Below are 17,617 nucleotides of genomic sequence, written 5' to 3'. Positions count from 1 at the left end.
GTTGGTCCTGGCAGGCGATGTGGCATCCAGGGGGATGGCGAGGAGGGTGCTGGCGCCATAGGGGTGGGGTGTCGAGAGGAAGGGTTCTTGGTGCAGAGCACGGTCCAGGGGAAGACGGACTCAGACGGGCTTGCCTGTGGCTTGCCTTTGGCAGGGGAGATGTCCATTACAATGCAGGCATTACATTGTAATGCCTTTAGAACGCAAATCCAACAACGCAGGTGCCTTTACATCGCATTCCATTACAACACATTGTGAGGTCAGTAATGGGGTATTTGTAATTTTTAGGGTGGGTATGGGTTTCGGGTGTCGCAGATGAAATGTGGTGTGTATTGTGGGGTAAAATTTGGAATTTGGGGTGTGTTTTGGGGTCAATCATGAAAATTGAGGTGTGCATTTGGGTCAGATATGATTTTTAGGGTGTGTTTTGGCAGCCAAAGATGAATTTTAGGGTTCAGGGTTTGCTTTGGTGTGCAAGGATTAGTCTTAGGGTTGCACTCACTGAAGTGGGAACAGTAATGTTTACATCTCTGCAATCCAACACCTTCCCTACTGTTGTAATATGCCTGGTATTAGTATGCATTGTAATGGAATGCGATATAATGGTATGCGTTGTAACTCCATATATACCTTTGGCACACCAGTGGTACTGCCCGCTGCGCATGGCCGCACAGCGGGCGCCATTGAGAAGTGCTGCGGGGGGGACTGGACAGCTGGGAGGTGGGAAACTCCGGAAAGAACACTGGTTGGGGCATGGACATGGGGGGGGAGTGTGTGAGCGGGTGTTGTAAATATTTAGATGAGAGAAATCTTACCTCTAGGCCGGGTCCTGTGTCATCGTTGCTCCTGCTCTCCTGAGACTGCTTGCAGGAACAGGAGGTAGGCGGCCAGGCTCACTCCCCTAAGCCAATCACAACGATGCAATGCAGCACCAGGATTGGTCATTGATGCTGGGACGAGGCGTTCAGCCAGGGGCTGGAGGTGTGGGCATGTTCTCCATGCAGGCTGTAATGCAGCCTGCATTGCGAACAGGACAGTGCGCATGACAGCTTTGTGCGGCTTGAGCGGACCAACCAACAAGTCACTGCGCACTTGACTGGGCATGCCACTCCGCCCCTGCCCTGCTCCGTGAGTGGAGCAGGCGTACCTACCCTCCCGCCCGCAAAGGAAACATGGCACGATAACATCAGGAAGTTATCATCATGTGATGATTGTTCCTCTTCTTGCACTGCTTGGAAGCAGTGGGGCAATGCTCTTCCACCATAGCGGATGACCGACACTGGGGGTGCGTCATCTACAGGTGCTAGGCCTGGGCGACTCGACCCCCGGGCCTCCTCCGCTACGTGTCCCACCTTCTCCATACCTGGACATTGACACTGTGGTGCAACCCGCTAAACTCTCTCCAAGTCTGTGACTCAGCCAGCAAGAGCCTCAGCCAGGTGGGATTGCACAAGCGTGTGTACAGCAGTCGCCGCCAGGTCCGCTGATGAACCTCCTGATGCAGTTGATGCAGCAGGGCCCCCTAAGGTGTGAACTTGCAGCGCTCCCACAACACAAGTTTGGCGCACCTCAGGGGTCTCACCCTTCACAGTGTCCGACCTGCGCAACCTCATCCGGCCTGTGATGCAGAGAGGTGCCGCCCACTCTTGGTAATCATCTCTGTGCACACCGGTGTAGTGGTGGATCGTAGTATGCAATGCAGACTTCCCTACGTTGGTGCACAGGAGCGCCTCTACCATTCACAGCTCCAAGGGGGGCAAGGCGGTCTTCTCACACAGGTCAGCAACGTGTCTCCATGCAACCAGCCAGACTTCACCACCAGGTATGGGCGTTTGCCCCACCTCAATGTCTACCGCCACGGCTCATCGACTGCACAGCTCCTCCGCATCCCACTCCAGGCTCCAGACGCAGGTCCAGCAACGCATCCAGGCTCCAGACGTAGCTCCAGCAAGTCATCCAGGCTCTAGACACAGGTCCAATGAGGCATCCAGGCTCCAGATGCAGGTCCAGCGAGGCATTCAGGCTCCAGGCGCAGGTCCAGCGAGGCATCCAGGCTCCAGGCGCAGCACAAGCGAGGCATCCAGGCTCCAGACACAGGTCCAGCGAGGCATCCAGGCTCCAGGCGCAGGTCCAGCGATGCATCCAGGCACAGATCCAGCGAGGCATCCAGGCTCCAGGCGCATGTCCATCAAGGCATCCAGGCTCCAAGCGCAGGTCCAGCAAGGCATCCAGGCTCCAGGCGCAGGTTCAGTAAGGCATCCAGGCTCCAGGTGCAGGTCTATCAAGGCATCCAGGCTCCAGGCGCAGGTCCAGCGAGGCATCCAGGCTCCAGGCGCAGGTCCTGCGAGACATCCAGGCTCTCATCCTGGTCATCCTGGTTGTTAGGTGGCTTGAGGGGGTTGTTGATGTGTGCTGCACTTGGCCCTGGCTGCTCCATTCTGCATATCATAGTTTTTTTTTTGTGCCTATTTTCTATTGTAGGTCGACTGATAGGCTATTTTTTCCATTAGAGGCAAAAAAACTCACGTTGGGCTGACTAACGTGCGAGGAACTGCACATCTAGGGGCAGATTTACAAGCCCCTTGTGACAACTTTACTCCGCCGTTGCGCCACTTCTGTGACGCAGCGGCGTCGTAATCAATGCGCCACGTTGCAACATATTTACAGTGTGACGCAGGTATAATGTATGGAGGGTGGACGTTCCCACACAGGAAAGCCTCGTAAAAGTGATGCAGTAAAATCTACAATATTTCACGGAGTCACTTTTTTACTCCGCTACTGCATCAAAACCTTGCGCCTGCTTGAAGCAGGAGTAAGGCGTGACGCAGCATGTTAGGAATGGGCATTCCTAACCATTGCTGGAGTTTTTTTTTTTTTTTTAACTTTATTTTGTTCTGATAACTCACTGTGATGTACATTGCTTCTTGCCTACAACCCGGAGGCCGGCTGACACCGCTTCATGAAAGTTATTGCAGCACCACTCATCCCGGATCCCAGCAACCTGTTAGTACAGTCGTCAAATTTGCAGTGTGCTGTGCACCGCCAATATTTCAGCACAGTACATCATTTCGGTATACTTCTCTCTACCATAAATCACAATTTTCTCAGTTAACATACCTATATAAAACGCCCAACACCCTCCCCACCCTCACCCGAGCCTGCAGTAGTTCGTAATCAGCAACCCATCCGCAATTCCCACTCCAGTACATCGTCCTGCTTTGGGGTCCCTTTTCAGATGCTTCCTCCCCACTACTCTACCCCTTGCTCCCAGCAGTGTGTCGACATTGACCATGATGATAGCCCTAGTCTTTACGCCCTATCTGCGCAAAAAAGGATATCCGCTCCTCAAAAACAGTGCTACCTCAGATATAAGACAGTTATCGTAAAAGCTAACTAGACATCAGCATCCCCCACATTCACCTCGCCTTCCGCTCCCTGCCCAGTGTCCGCCGTCGCGCGGTTCTTAAGGTTCTCTGCATATAGGCCCCAGAAATTTTTCAGTCTGCTACGCGGCGAGAGAAGTTCGCTGAAAGTGTCCGACTGCGTGCAGCAGTAAAGCACGTCTCGCTCCCACTGTGCCACTGTCGGGAGAGGCCCCCTCATCCAGCACATCGCAACCCTACGTTTTGCCACCAGGAGTCCCATGTCTACAAGCCTCCGTGCCGCCTTAGATAGTCCCCTAGAATAGCCCAGTAGAGCAACTGCAGGATCAGGGGGGAGCTCCAGCGTAGCTATTCTACCTATCTCCTGAAAAATAGCTTCCCAGAATTTAAAGATGCCCGGGCAATCCCACGCCAAATGATAGAAATCCGCTACTGGGTGGCCACATCTCTCGCATGACGCCTCCTCCCGTAAACCGTACCTATGCAGCCTTTCCGGCGTGTAATAAATTCTATTTATATATTTAAAGTGGATCAACCTATGCTTGTCGTGAAGGGAGATACGACGAGTGCCTACACAGCAGTAGGACCACATGGCATCGTCTATAACAGTGCCCAAGTCTCTTTGCCACGCTAATCTAGCCTTGGTGTATTGCTGGGACCGCTGGGACATCGCAATGTTGTATAAGTGAGATATCAACTTGCGAGGGCTTTTGTGTTTAATGAGGTAAGTCAGTTCTAGGACCTCAGGGGGCTCCTCCATGTCGTCTCCCAATTGCTGTCTCAATGCCCCCCTCACCCTATGGAACTGGAAGCGTTGCAATAGAGTAGGGGCTTCAGCCGCCCCTGTCACCTCGTCCCAAGTTTTAGCCGCGCCATCCACAAACAACTCCCCCACCGTGTGGACTCCAAGCTCACAAAGTGCTCGTGTCACTCCCTTTACCCTGCAAGGAGGCAGCCACATCGCCCACTCCAAGGGCATCAATGGAGAATATAGCAGTGCCCCGGCAGTTTGCTGCAATATACAATGCCAAGCATGCCTAGTGGAGTTGAGCGAGTCCAGAAAACCCACCCTGCGGTCCAACGGCTCGCATATTATCGCCGGAAGAGGCAGCGGATCGGCAAACAATCTCTCCAGCTTTAGATATGGGACCGACTCCTCACCGTGTATCCAGCTATGTGCTTGGGCACCCTGCGCCACTCTGTAGTACAGCTCCAGGTCTGGTGCCCCCAGGCCGCCCATATCGCAAGGCAATGTCAGCACCCGCCAACTGACCCGCGCCTGTCTACCCGCCCATGCCAATCGCAGCAAAGACTTACTAAGCCTGGCGAAGAAGGAGCGGCAGCACCATAGGGATGTTAGTAAACAGAAATAGGAATCGGGGTAATATCACCATCTTCATGATTGATATTCTGCCTACCAGTGACAGAGGCAGCCCGATCCAACTTTCAACGTCGTCTTCCAGCTTATCTATGGCACTACCATAATTTTCGCGCACCACTATTTCAGAGTCAACATGCAACTGTATTCCAAGGTATCTTACCGGGTCGTCATACCACTGGAGCGGGTAATCCATTTCAAAGATTGCGGTAGCCGGAGTCAATGGAAAAGCAATAGATTTGGACAAATTAACGCGTAGGCCAGACAGCGCTCCAAAGTGCACAACCTCACGCAGAACCGACGACAAATTATGCTCTGGGTCCCGGACGTACAGCAGAGTATCGTCTGCCTACGTCGAGACCACAATCTTATAGGAAGGGAAACTCACTCCCCTGAGGGTGTGGTACTCCCGCAGTGCGCACGCCAGAGGGTCCGCAACTATCGCATATAGGATGGGCGACAGGGGGCATCCATGTCGTGTCCCTCTAGTAATTGGAATCGTATCGGAGACCCAATCGCCGAGGCGTATTCTCGCAGTAGGGCTTCTGTAAAGCGCCCCAATCATCTGTAAGAAGACCGGTCCCAACCCCATTCTGGTCAAAACCTGGCTCATAAAGGCCCACTCAACAGAGTCGAACGCCTTCTCCATATCTAGAAAGACCGCGAGTGCCTTAGAGTCCGTCCGAACATGTTGGATAGGACCAAACACGGTGCGCAAATTATATGTAAGGTTCCTGCCTGGTACAAACCCCGCCTGCTCCGGGGCAACCAGCTCCGGAGTGCGCAACGCCAAACGTGTGGCCAGGACCTTTGCAAACAGCTTGGCATCCACATTAAGCAGGGAGAGCAGCCTCCGGGGGTTTCCCACGTTTGGGGATAGCCACAAGGATGGCCTCGCACATAGAGCGCGGCATCTGGCCCTTAACGCAGATATCATCGAACAGTGTCGAAATATGCAGGAGCAGCAGGTCTATAAAGGTTTTATAGAACGTGACCGTGAGGCCATCCACTCCCGGCTCACTGTTCGCCCTCATGCTCGCCAGAGCTTCAAGTATTTCATCTTTCTCTATGGGCAGGGCCAGGAATTCCCTGTGCGAGTTGGTTAGGAAGGGCAGTTTTATATGGTCAAGATAGTCTTGTATGTCGTCATCCATTCCAGTCTGTCTCGAGGCATAGAGCGCTGTGTAGTAAGACTTAAAACGCTCGACTATATCCATTTCGTCCATTAGCAGTGCCCCTCCTTCCGATCTGATCTTAGTGATATTGGCCTTACCTCTTCGGACCTTCAGCATGTTTGCAAGTACGGAACCGGGTCTCTCCCCCTCCCCATAAACCCTGGCGGTAGCATACTTCCCCAAATGCTTCACCTCCGCATCCGCCGCCTCATGATAATCTGCCAGCGCTTTTTTCAACTCCTCTGCAGTATCCCCCCCCGGCTCACTTTGCTGCCGAACCTCCAGTTACCCCAGTCGGCACTCCAGTGCCGCTAACCGACGCCGGATGTCGCGAAGTACCCCAGAGTGTTTCCCCATAGCCACCCCTCTGATGCAAACTATAAAGGCATCCCAGACAGTTTGAAAACTATCCACCGTACCAGCATTAATTTCAAAATACCCTGTTATCGCCTCCGCGATGTCCTCCCTAAAGAGGGGATCAAGCAGCGAGTACGGGGGAAACCGCCACGTAAAGGGCGGAATAATCTTTTTCGGCAGGGAGAGTGTCAGTACTATAGGGGAGTGGTCCGACAGAGTGCGCGGCAGAACCTGGCAAGCATGTATCTGCGGGAGAAGAGACACCGACGCCAGCCAGTAATCAATCCACGTGTGCAGGTCATGATATGCAGAGTAATGTGTAAAGCCCCCCTCCGCTGGGTTAAGCGTTCTCCAAACAACCACCAGTGCCATACTCGTCAGTGCTCTATCAACTATCTTGACTGCAGCAGCCGGAGCTCTGCCCTGTCCTTCCGACCTATCTACCCCGGATGTCTGACCACGTTGAAGTCTCCGCCCCACAGCACATGAGGTAATGCATAGCACCGCATTGCATTAATTAAGGATTCATAAAATTCCGGACAGTCGCAGTTTGGTCCATAAACATTAACTAGCAAAAGATCAAGGCCTCCGCCCTGACAGCGCGCTAACCTGCCCCCACTGTCCGCCGCCATCAACTACAGCGTATATGCCGATTTAGGGTTCATCCAAATCATGACACCTCTAGCATGAGTTGTGAAGCCAGCCGCCAGTGCATTCCCCAGTATCCCCTTCGCGCGCAGCATGGGACTCTGGTCAGGGAGATGCGTCTCCTGTAGGAAAGCCACATCAATATGATGCCTATTAAGGTAGTGCAACACCTTGCGTATTTTCCTGTAATCGTTAAGGCCCCGGACGTTTCAAGTCACAACTCTAAAGGAACCCATCGGACCCCCACGCGCTACGTCAGTCGACATTACTCGCTTGTCTTTGCATCGTTACTTCACGCAAATAGTGTTTAGCACAATTTCGAGAGTGGGCATGGGGCAGAAACGAACCCTTCATGACTACATTCGGCTCAAAACCAAAAGAAACACCCTCCCAGACACCCCACCCACAGCAGACCTCCCCCAACTCGGCCATGCCGCTCCCTATCTAGGGACTACCCACACCTCCCCCTACCCTCCCCAAACCAAATAACCAAATAACTCCTGACTTCTGTGGTTCACACTCGCGGGCGGAGGTCGCTCAGTGCTGAGTCTCTAAAGGGAATTAACCCTGCATCGCATCAGAGCTTCCGCGCGCCTCTAACTAGCCCTCACTCCTTTGCCGGGACATGAGTTAACTCTGCATCTAGCACTGCCGGGCCGAAGCTCCGCTGCCAGGCACATCTCCAATAGACCAGCCAGGCCTCAAGTATCGCAGCCACCAAACTCAGGTTTCGCGAAAAACCAACATGCTCAATCACCTCGGACCCCCGCCTCCCCAGCAGTCCATCAGTCGCTGCCCTTAACTCAGAAGTTCTTGATGATGTACACCCCACATTGCGCCCCTTAGGTCACGTAATCCCCAACCGCCTTCACCACTGCACCGGAACCCAGTCCCCAGAGAAAACACCCACATATTTCGTACGTTCACCAACATTAGTCCTGATAGTCAAGCGAGCTCTCCGCCTCGCCTCCCTGCGACAGTTTCTCTGGACTTCGCCGCTTCTCCTTGCTCCAGTCATTTAGCGCCTTTTGCAATGTCTTAGAGTCCAGGAAAATATGAGTTTTCCCCTGCCGATTATCTCTCTACTTGGCAGGATACAAGCAGCATTGCATAGTCCAGTCCCATATCTCGCATTTGCTTTTTGGCCGGGGTGAACTGCCGCCTAGCCTCTTGGACTCGGGCCGTAATGTCCGGGTATAGTGCAATGGTCGACCCCTCATAGGACAGCGTCTTTTTTTCCCTGGCCGCACTCAAGGCCGCGTCTCTGTCGCGGTAGTTCAATAGTTTTGCTATGATCGGTCGCGGTGGCGCACCCGGAGGAGGCCTGGGCCCCAGGGACCTGTGCGCTCGCTCCACCACGAACATAGTAGAGAATGTTCCCTGACCAAGCAGCTCAACAAGCATCTTCTCCACGTAGCACTCCATCCGTCCTGTGGGCGTCGACTCTGGCAGGCCCGTGATGCGCAGGTTACAGCGTCGCGAGCGGGCTTCAACATCCTCCATTTTATCCTGCAGAACCTGCATAAGGCGCCCCATCTTCACATGGTCCGCCACCGATGCAGTCTGCACTTCTTCCACCTCTACCAGCCACTGTTCCGTTTGGTCCAGTCGCTCCGCATGCTTGTCCAGACGCTCCGCCATGCGGTCCATATGATACGAAAGGGCGTCAATCTTGGCCCCAAGGGAGGTTATGCCAGTCTGCAACCCTTTTTCCATCGTGAGGAGCAAGCTCCGGATATCCTGTTCTTCCCGCGGCGCGTTGCTGGTCGCCCCCTCAGTGGCAACCGGGCTCCTGGGGCGCTTTTGCTCAAAGGTTAGTTTCGTCTGTGACTTGTCGGATTTGCCCATCTTGCACTGCTCCGCGACCCAGCACCTCTAACCGCAGCCGCCAAATTATCGCCAGGGGCCTATGCGTAGCCACCAACCGGCAGTCACCGTCAGATCCCCACTCCTTAATGGCCTGGTCCTTCCATGCGCGACCCGGCCCAACTCCAATGGCAGTCCGTAGGGCGGCCACCCCCTACTCACTCCTGCGAGGGGGTAGTTGCTGTCACTCAGGTATGGGCTAGAGTGGTCCCCACGAGGCCGCAACTCCCAAGTGCCGTGTCTGCGCCGGCTCCGTTGCTCTTAGTATCAGCCCCAGGGCACCCCACGAGTGCAGTTAGTGTCGCAGCCCAGGCCCACCACTTATGCGCACTTATGTGCACGGGAGAGGGGGAGGGCCCTACCGCCCAGCCGGATAGCGCTCCGATGAATTCACCGCTCCTCGGGGGCAGCGGTCGCAGCTACTTATCTGATCTTTGCTGCGTGATCCGTGACTCCCCTCCGTCGCTGCAGCGTAATGACAGGTCCGCACTGATATCGGCTGCAGCCGCAAATGCTGCCCCAGCGCTCCTCCTCCGCACCTTCCAGCGTCGCCGCAGCAGCCCCAGCCGTGTCTCCACTGCTTTGCGGCCAGCGGGCTGCACTTTCCGAGGCAATTGCAGCAAGGGCGAGGCGCGGGACCAGGACCCCGCCCACAGTCCAGCCGCACGCACAGCCACGTCGTCAGGCAGCCTCAGTTACTAGAGCCCGGGGATCGGCGGCCCTCCTCCGCACTTCGCTCTGCTAGGCAGCAACCATCGCCACAGCGTCCCTTCGAGTCTTGCTTTGCAGCCGCTTAGCGCGGACCAGCTTCCGCTCTCCGGCCGCAGCAGTAAAATCAAAATCCGGCAGTAGTGGGGCAGGATAATAGGCGGATAGTGACACCGCGCATCGGAGCTCAGGGCTCAGGTGGCCATTCTTTGTGCGATCCAAGCTCCGCCCCCCAACCATTGCTGGAGTTGCGTCATACTTGCGACACGACTCCAGCAATGTGCTGCCCTTATGCCAAACAGATGCGTCACGCATCTGTCTATCCTTGCGCCACAATGCGTTGCATTTAAGGTGCATCCATGGTGGCGCAAGGTTTGTTTTACGTGTCGGAAATGAACTAGTGCATCACTGCCAATACTCAGGGATGCACCAGTTCTTGTAAATCTGGCCCCTAGGACTTAATGAGATAAATACCGGAAGATGGAGACACACTCAGTAACATTGAAGAGGAGATACATTGACAGTGGGACAGGTGGCCCAGACCCTGGAATAGGTTGCAGAAATGTAGGGAAACTGGATCACTGAAACTAAGAAATACAATAAAACGTTCCGATGGCAGGCAGACAAGAAAACAGTGACAAAGACATAGGCCGTCATGTTTGACGGAGCCGTCCGTCAAACTTATACATGGATAGAAACTGCTGTGAAGGCGATTCCTGCCAATGAATAGAGATGTCCGTAGGGCTGGCAGACATCGCCAATCGCAGAGTACAGGTATTCCGTCAGGGCAACGGAGTATTTTTAATCCATTGCCCTCACGGATTAAATTCCGTATTCTGCGCTCTAGATAAAACCCTAAGTGTGGCGGCAGATAGTGGGCCTACAAATAACTCAGAAAGACACTAAAGAAATGAGGATGTACCAGTCACATCATGTGATAAGCCTGTTTGGATGACTCAGCATCTAGGAGAGAGCGCGTGAGAATGACAATATTAACAAGGCTGTGATGATGTTTATTTGCCTCCACCTCTGCTATTTACACATTGTATTACTGAACACAGCACCCAATTAATATCTCATTTCTGGAAGATTAAAATTCTTGTCTTTGGGTTACTTTGCCACCACCTTTGCCCCATGCACTTATTCGCAGATAAACACCAACCTTAAATCGCTCTGCCAAATATTGTCTATGATTCTTTATTAGAGACATCATGCCAATCAAGTGCAATGATGGATCTCTAGTTACAGAACTCACGCTTCTATTGAGTACATTTATCAGTACGCGTATATACCACATGAAGTCGGTGCCACAAGCATATGCCTTTGCTACCTCAAACCTTATGACTCCCTGAGTGAGTTACCTACAGTATTCATCTGTGTGGCAACCCAGCAAGGGCCTCATTTACTCTTCACTATTGTACAACATGGATGTGTAAAATGCACAACAACTCCTTTGCGAATACAAATGCAGGTTGCAATGGAAAACATGAACTAATAGTTTGCAACAAAATTGAGCATTCACAAGGGATTGCAAAACAACCCTCATAAAAACGTGCTGCTAATGGAGATTAAGCATTTCGCAGTTTGCGATCCCCTGTGATTGGCTGCAAATGCAGGGAAGAAGACACTCGAGGGACAAAACACTTCTGTCCCTGTTTTTAGTCTTCCAAAACATGAAACATGTATTGTAAAGCTCATCATGTCCATTAAAAGAATAGGATAAAAAAAGCAAAAAAGGATTCCGAGTTAGGAAGACATGCAGAGGTGCAGAAGTACTTATGCATTAGGGTAGCAGATGATAGTAAATATTGAAGTGGGTAGAAACTGCGTCACTGCTAAAATCCTTGTACAGACAAGGGGTGGGCGGAGTTCGCAGAGTCCCTCCTGGCTGACAAGTTCACTAAACATTTGGCAGCCATAGCAGACACCAGGCAGCATCTGCGCACCAAAATTGATGCTGTGGGAATATGACACTTTACCCCGCACGCATTTACAATGCATGCCATTACCCCGCATTTTTTTACTCCGTAAAATCTTTTACAGTGCAGGGCTTTACAACGCAAGCCATTACAACGCATAGTCCATTACTACGCAATTTACTATTCTAACTCCACTGGGGCGTTGTAATGGGGAATGCGTTGTAATGGTTTGCGGTGTAAAGCCCTGCGTTGTAAAAGATTTCCCGGAGTAAAAAATGCAGGGTAATGACTTGCATTGTAACACAGTCGTTGTAAAGGATGTTTACCATGCTGTGGTGACTGAGGAGGGCCTCCTCCGAGAGGACCACGGAAAAGCTTTCAGGGAGGGTCTACTATACAAAGTGTCCGCTTGACGACCTGAGGCATGAGGCCCAAAACCAATCACTGGTGACCAAGGTCCCGGAAAACAGAGTGAAGGACTCAAAGGTCGATCCCGCCGAAATATTTTCCAGGTCGTTGAATTACTTGAAGGAGCAGAGGGATGTGACCCTTTGTCCTTCTTTGAAAATTGGCTTGCACAGGTAATAGGTCTGGTGTCACTATCTACCCATAATCAGGTGGAGCGAGCGCACAGGATAATCACATAGAACATTCAATGATGGAGATCAGCGCATAAATGACACTTGGTCCAACAGTACCTACAGCAGCGTCACAATAGCCAGATAGTTATGGTACATTGTCTGCACACCGTTTGTCCATAGTGTTATTAGATGTGCTCACTCTCTTGGGTCAACCGAAAAACCCAAGTCTATACATATAACAAAACAAAGTGAGGAGCACAACCACAAAAATGTATTATTATTACAAGAGTCTAAAACAATCTCTTACACATCATAATATTTGTAACCCAATTTGTAACACAACTCTTGACAGCAAACAATCATATAATGCACATTATTCCTCCCAATTATTTCTCATCAATTTTTATTCATGATTTTCAAGTAAAAACAAGATGACATATCCAAGGTGAACAGCCACAGCCTACGCGTTTTGTTCCTATTCACTTGGGACTTCTTCAGGGTGGCGCTGTATGTTGTTGGAAGCCTTGTCGTCAAACACCAATTGTTTGCACAACACTCTTCCTGTATTCTTTCAAACCTCATGCAATTATTCTTGCCGTTCAAAATCTGCTGTGTGCATCAATGCCGCAACCAGTTTTCTCAGTGATGTCTTGTCCTTTTCCACAATCTTTTATATATGGTGCTCCTCGTCTTATTAGTTTTGGTGTATTTAAGTGTTGAGGTCCTCTATTGTTCAGGCCTCACTCCTTTAGGCCTTATCCCACATGCCTGTCACCAACAGAACGAGTAATGTCTCCTGGTTTTCTCATGAGTCCGATTCCGGCAGTATTCCACTACAGCAGCGCAACACACACATAGCTTTCCTCCAGGAAACTCATGTAGCGGGTGGTGAAGAAGTTTGCCTACAAAAGCGCTGGTGTGGGCAGTGTTATAGCACCACCGATTTTGGGTTTGTCCGAGGGGCGCTAATTTGGATTTGTCCCTCTGTTCCCTTTAGGTGCCTTGCGAAGGAGATAGACCCGAGGGACGATATGTATTTGTGGAGGGCCAGTTGGATGGCTACCCGCTCCTGTTAGGTAGCATATACATGCCGAATGTGGCACAACAGGCATTCTTGATCGTCTCACGGTTACCCTCCCAAAATGGGAACATATATCGTGGTACATTGGTGGGGACTTTAATAGTGTCCTTGAACCTATTCTTGATCGCTCCCACCCCCATTAACTAATTCTCCTGGTGTCAACTGCAGCGTGCTTTGCACAGTGGTTTGCACATTGGTCTCTTTTAAACAACAGGTACACATTGCTACTCCTACTACTCTCCGCACCATGATCTCCATGTTCAACTGTACCGTATTCTTTGTCACCCGACCACTCACTCACAGATTACGCTTGGGGAGTACCTTGGTCAAACTTTTTCTGATCATCACCTACTACAGCCACAGCTTAACTGGGCAGCCACTTGCCAGCCCATCCCTACCTGGCGCCTTCAGCCAGCCGTGCTGGAGGACATTGCATTCCAGCACACGTCCTGGGACATGTTGTCTCAATACATGGAGGAGAACTGGGGCACAGCCACGTCTAGACTTATTGAATGGGAGGTACTAAAAGTGATACTTCGTGGGCACTTCATTAACACTGGGGTGGGGATAAGGGTGGATCTTCACAGGGAATTGACTGAACTTGAACTGTCCCTGGACGCCCTAGAAGCGGAGTCCCACAGAACCCCTGAAACCTGGGGGGTACTTGTGGATGCCAGAGAACACCATGCCCAACTAGTAGACCGAGTGAAATGTTTAGATTTTAGAGCCTATCAGGCCAAGATACCTGCTAAGGGAGATAAATCTGGCTGGCTATTGGCTTGACTTTCTCCACACTGCAGGTCCATCCACGCCAATCACCATGATTCACCAATCCCCTACCTGAACCGTCACATGTCAGTTAGACAGACATACTGCCTTTACAACTTATTATAGATCCCTTTGCGACCCCTCCAGCCACTGATCGTGCTGCCAGTAGACAGGCCAAAACCTCCTGCTGCCCACTGTCGATCCGTTATCCTGAGATGATCTGCAGCTACCCATAACAGAACAGGAGCTCAAAGCAGCCATTCTGGGATCAGCTACATGTAAAAAGACCTATAAAGAACTCCTAGTCCCTACATTGCTGGAGTTGTACCAAGAGGTGCTAGAGGAAAGAAGTCTTCCTCTGACTTTACGTGAATCATTCATAATTTTGTTGCTGAAAGCTTACAAGGACCTGTTAGAAGTGGCGTCTTACAGCCATTTGTCCATGTTAGGGACCGATTACAAACTACTTAGTAAGGTTATTGCATGCCGTCTTCTAGAACATATGCCCTAGCTAGTCCAATCAGACCAGAATAGTTTCATTCCCCAATCTCTCAACCATCCTCAACATCTGAGAGTACTGGCGCTGGGACCGGCCCACTGGCCACACGCAGCATGCCACGTGATCAATTTGAAGAGAGTTTTGACATGGTGGACTGGACCTACATGTTTGCAGCGCTTCCGAGGTTCGGCATCCCTGGGCACTTACTGCACCTCATATGCTAATTTTACACAGCCCCTATGGCCCGTATTAAAATAGGTCAACTAATCTCGGCCCGAGAGAGATCAACAAGAACACATACCAAGGAAACACACTGTCACCACTCCTCTTCACATTGGCGGTGGAACCACTTGCCCAACAGTTGCAGCGTGATGGGGAGGAGTGGGGTATTTTCTTTGGGGACACACTGCATGCCACCTCCCTCTATGCAGACAACGTCCTCATTTGTATTTGGGATTTCAGGCAGTGACTCAGAAATATTGAGATAGCCCTTAATGAATTCCGAGATGCTCCAGAACTGCGTTTGAACTGGACTAAGCCTGTCTGTCCCCCAGGGCCCAGATTGTCCGCCACATCATATAATGGTGGACATTACACACTGGGAGCCATGCACATGCCGTTACCTTGGTATTCGTATTTATTATGCTACCCAGGACTTAATAGACCATACGCGATCCATTGCCTCCTTGCAACCACAACTGACATTTTGGAGCACACTTCTGCTTACGGTGCAAGGCCGGGTTTCACTGTCCAAGATCATAATGCTTCCACGTCTCCTGTACCATTTCCACAACATACCGGTCCATATTCCAAGTTCCACATTTCGTACCCTCCATGGCATGCTACTTGCAGGGACTACTGCGGGTAGCCCTTCGGAAGCTCCAGTTGCCCGTAGAAAAAGAGGGTTTGGGTGCCCCTAACTTTGAGCACTATGATTTGGCTGCTCAACTGCAATTGCCAGCTCAATGACTAACAGGTACCACTTAGTTGACTTAGTTGAGATGGGCCTCCCCACATTGGATTGTGCCGACTGAGAAATCCAGGAACTGTTGATGACAGAGGGTAAATTCCTTGCATGATCAAACAAGCTCCGGGCCATAGCGCATGCCAGATATGCTAAAAGCCTGTGACTATTCCCGAGGCTAACGCTGTACATGCCAGAGATTCATATTAACTCCATACGCCCCTTCAGGGAGTTGCTTGGGAGGAAGGGGTTGGAGCTCTGGGAGTCAGAGGGAGTAGATACCCTGGGTGCTGTATTCCAGAATGCCACCCTTAGTCCATTTGAGCAACACTGCGCCGATCACAATATTCCCTTGGACCATTTTGTAGCTTATCACACCTTGTTGGCAGAATTACAACGTAACTGGCAGATTATAGACACTGAATCAAACACTCATCCCCTAGTGCACGCGGCCCACATAATGGGTAGTGGGCACCAACTTATCACATGGTTTACGTGAGCATTAGCATACATCCCACAAGACTTATTGCACCACATCAGATAACGTTGGGAGCTGGATACTGGTTGCGCTGTGTCGCAGAAAGAGTGGGACAGGATCCTCTTATTCCCGCAAAAACTCTCTTGCAATGCAAAATTTCAATATATTCCACACGGCATTCTACATAGAGCGTACCTCATGCTTGTGTGCTTGCATACAATATATGCAAAAAGAACAATTGATGGACAGAATGCGGAACAATGTCATACTTTCACCCAAGTACAGAGATCTGGGCCTAAATCCATCACTTTTTTGCTCACCATGCCATTCCAGTTTGGACCCAGCCATATGCAAATCAGTCTTGACTGCGCCCAATAGGAACAGTCCAGCCCGAACTGCCAGGCCATGTCCTCTCTGGACTGGAAGCAAGCATCCTAGGACCGGTTTCGGGCTTTCAGCCCGCATCAACCAGGATAGCTTGACTCCAGTGGCATGGAGAGCACGGGACCCACGTCTGGAAATACCCGTCCCACTCGGGGTGACAAATGCAAAAAGAACAATTGATGGACAGAATGCAGAACAATGTCATACATTCACCCCAGTACAGAGATCTGGACCTAAATCCATTTTGTTTTGCTCACCATGCCATTCCAGTTTGGACCCAGCCATATGCAAATCAGTCTTGACCCTGCGCTCAATGGGAACAGTCCAGCCCGAACTGCCAGGCCATGTCCTCCCTGGACTGGAAACAAGCATCCTAGGACTGGTTCCGGGATTTCAGCCCTCATTAGCCAGGATAGCTTGACTCCAGTGGCATGGAGAGCACGGGACCCACGTCTGGGCATACCCGTTCCACTCGGGGTGACAAATGCAAAAAGAACAATTGATGGACCGAATGCAGAACAATGTCATACGTTCACCCAAGTACAGAGATCTGGGCCTAAATCCATCGTTTTTTTGCTGGGGGTGAATGTTTGCATTGCCCAGCATTCCTTCCATCAATTGTTTCTTTTGCATATGTCACCCTAAGTGGAAAGGTTATGCCCAGACGTGGGTCCCGTGCTCACTACACCACTGGATTCAAGCTAGCCTGGCTGATAAAGGGTGATGCCCTGAATCTGGTCCCAGGATGCTTGTTTCCGGTCAAGGGAGGACCTGGCTTGGCAGTTCGGGCTGGACTGTTCCCACAAGGAACAGGGTCAAGACTGATTTGCATACGGCTGGGTCCCAACTGGGTGGTGTGGTGAGCAAAAGAATTATGGATTTAACCCAGATCCTTGTGACTGGGGGTGAATGTTTGCATTGTCCAGCATTCCGTCCATCAATTGTTTCTTTTGCATACAATATATGCCACTGCAGCAACTTGTCCCCGAAGTGGCTCCCAAAATGCTGACATGGCCCATATGTTTTGGATTTGCCCAGAAGCAATGACGTGATGGAAGGCGGTCCCAGATGTCCTGGCAACCTGATGAGGATGGAGAACTAGACATTATGGAAGCAGGTTTTTTTGGGCGGTACAGCCGTAGGAAGGTGGTGAGTGCCTCTAACCGATTTATAGACCTTGCATTACTAATAGCTTGGAGAGCAATTACAATGAAGTGGAATGATGCCCACCTTCATGTATTACGTACTTGTACACGTCCACCCTGAAATGGGGTAAGGTTTCATCCTTTGCACTCCGTAGGGAAGAAGTTAGGGGCCTGCACACAGTTCCCATCATGCTGAAGAGGGACACATTCCTCCATGAGCTGCAGGTACTCACAGAGGAGCCCTAATGTCCTGAGGTAAATGAGGAGATGTAACGTCCAATAC

The sequence above is a fragment of the Triturus cristatus genome, chromosome 9 (genome assembly GCF_964204655.1).
Source record: "Triturus cristatus chromosome 9, aTriCri1.1, whole genome shotgun sequence".
In the NCBI taxonomy this organism is placed as follows: Eukaryota; Metazoa; Chordata; class Amphibia; order Caudata; family Salamandridae; genus Triturus; species Triturus cristatus.
Note: the sequence above shows the minus strand (reverse complement) of the source record.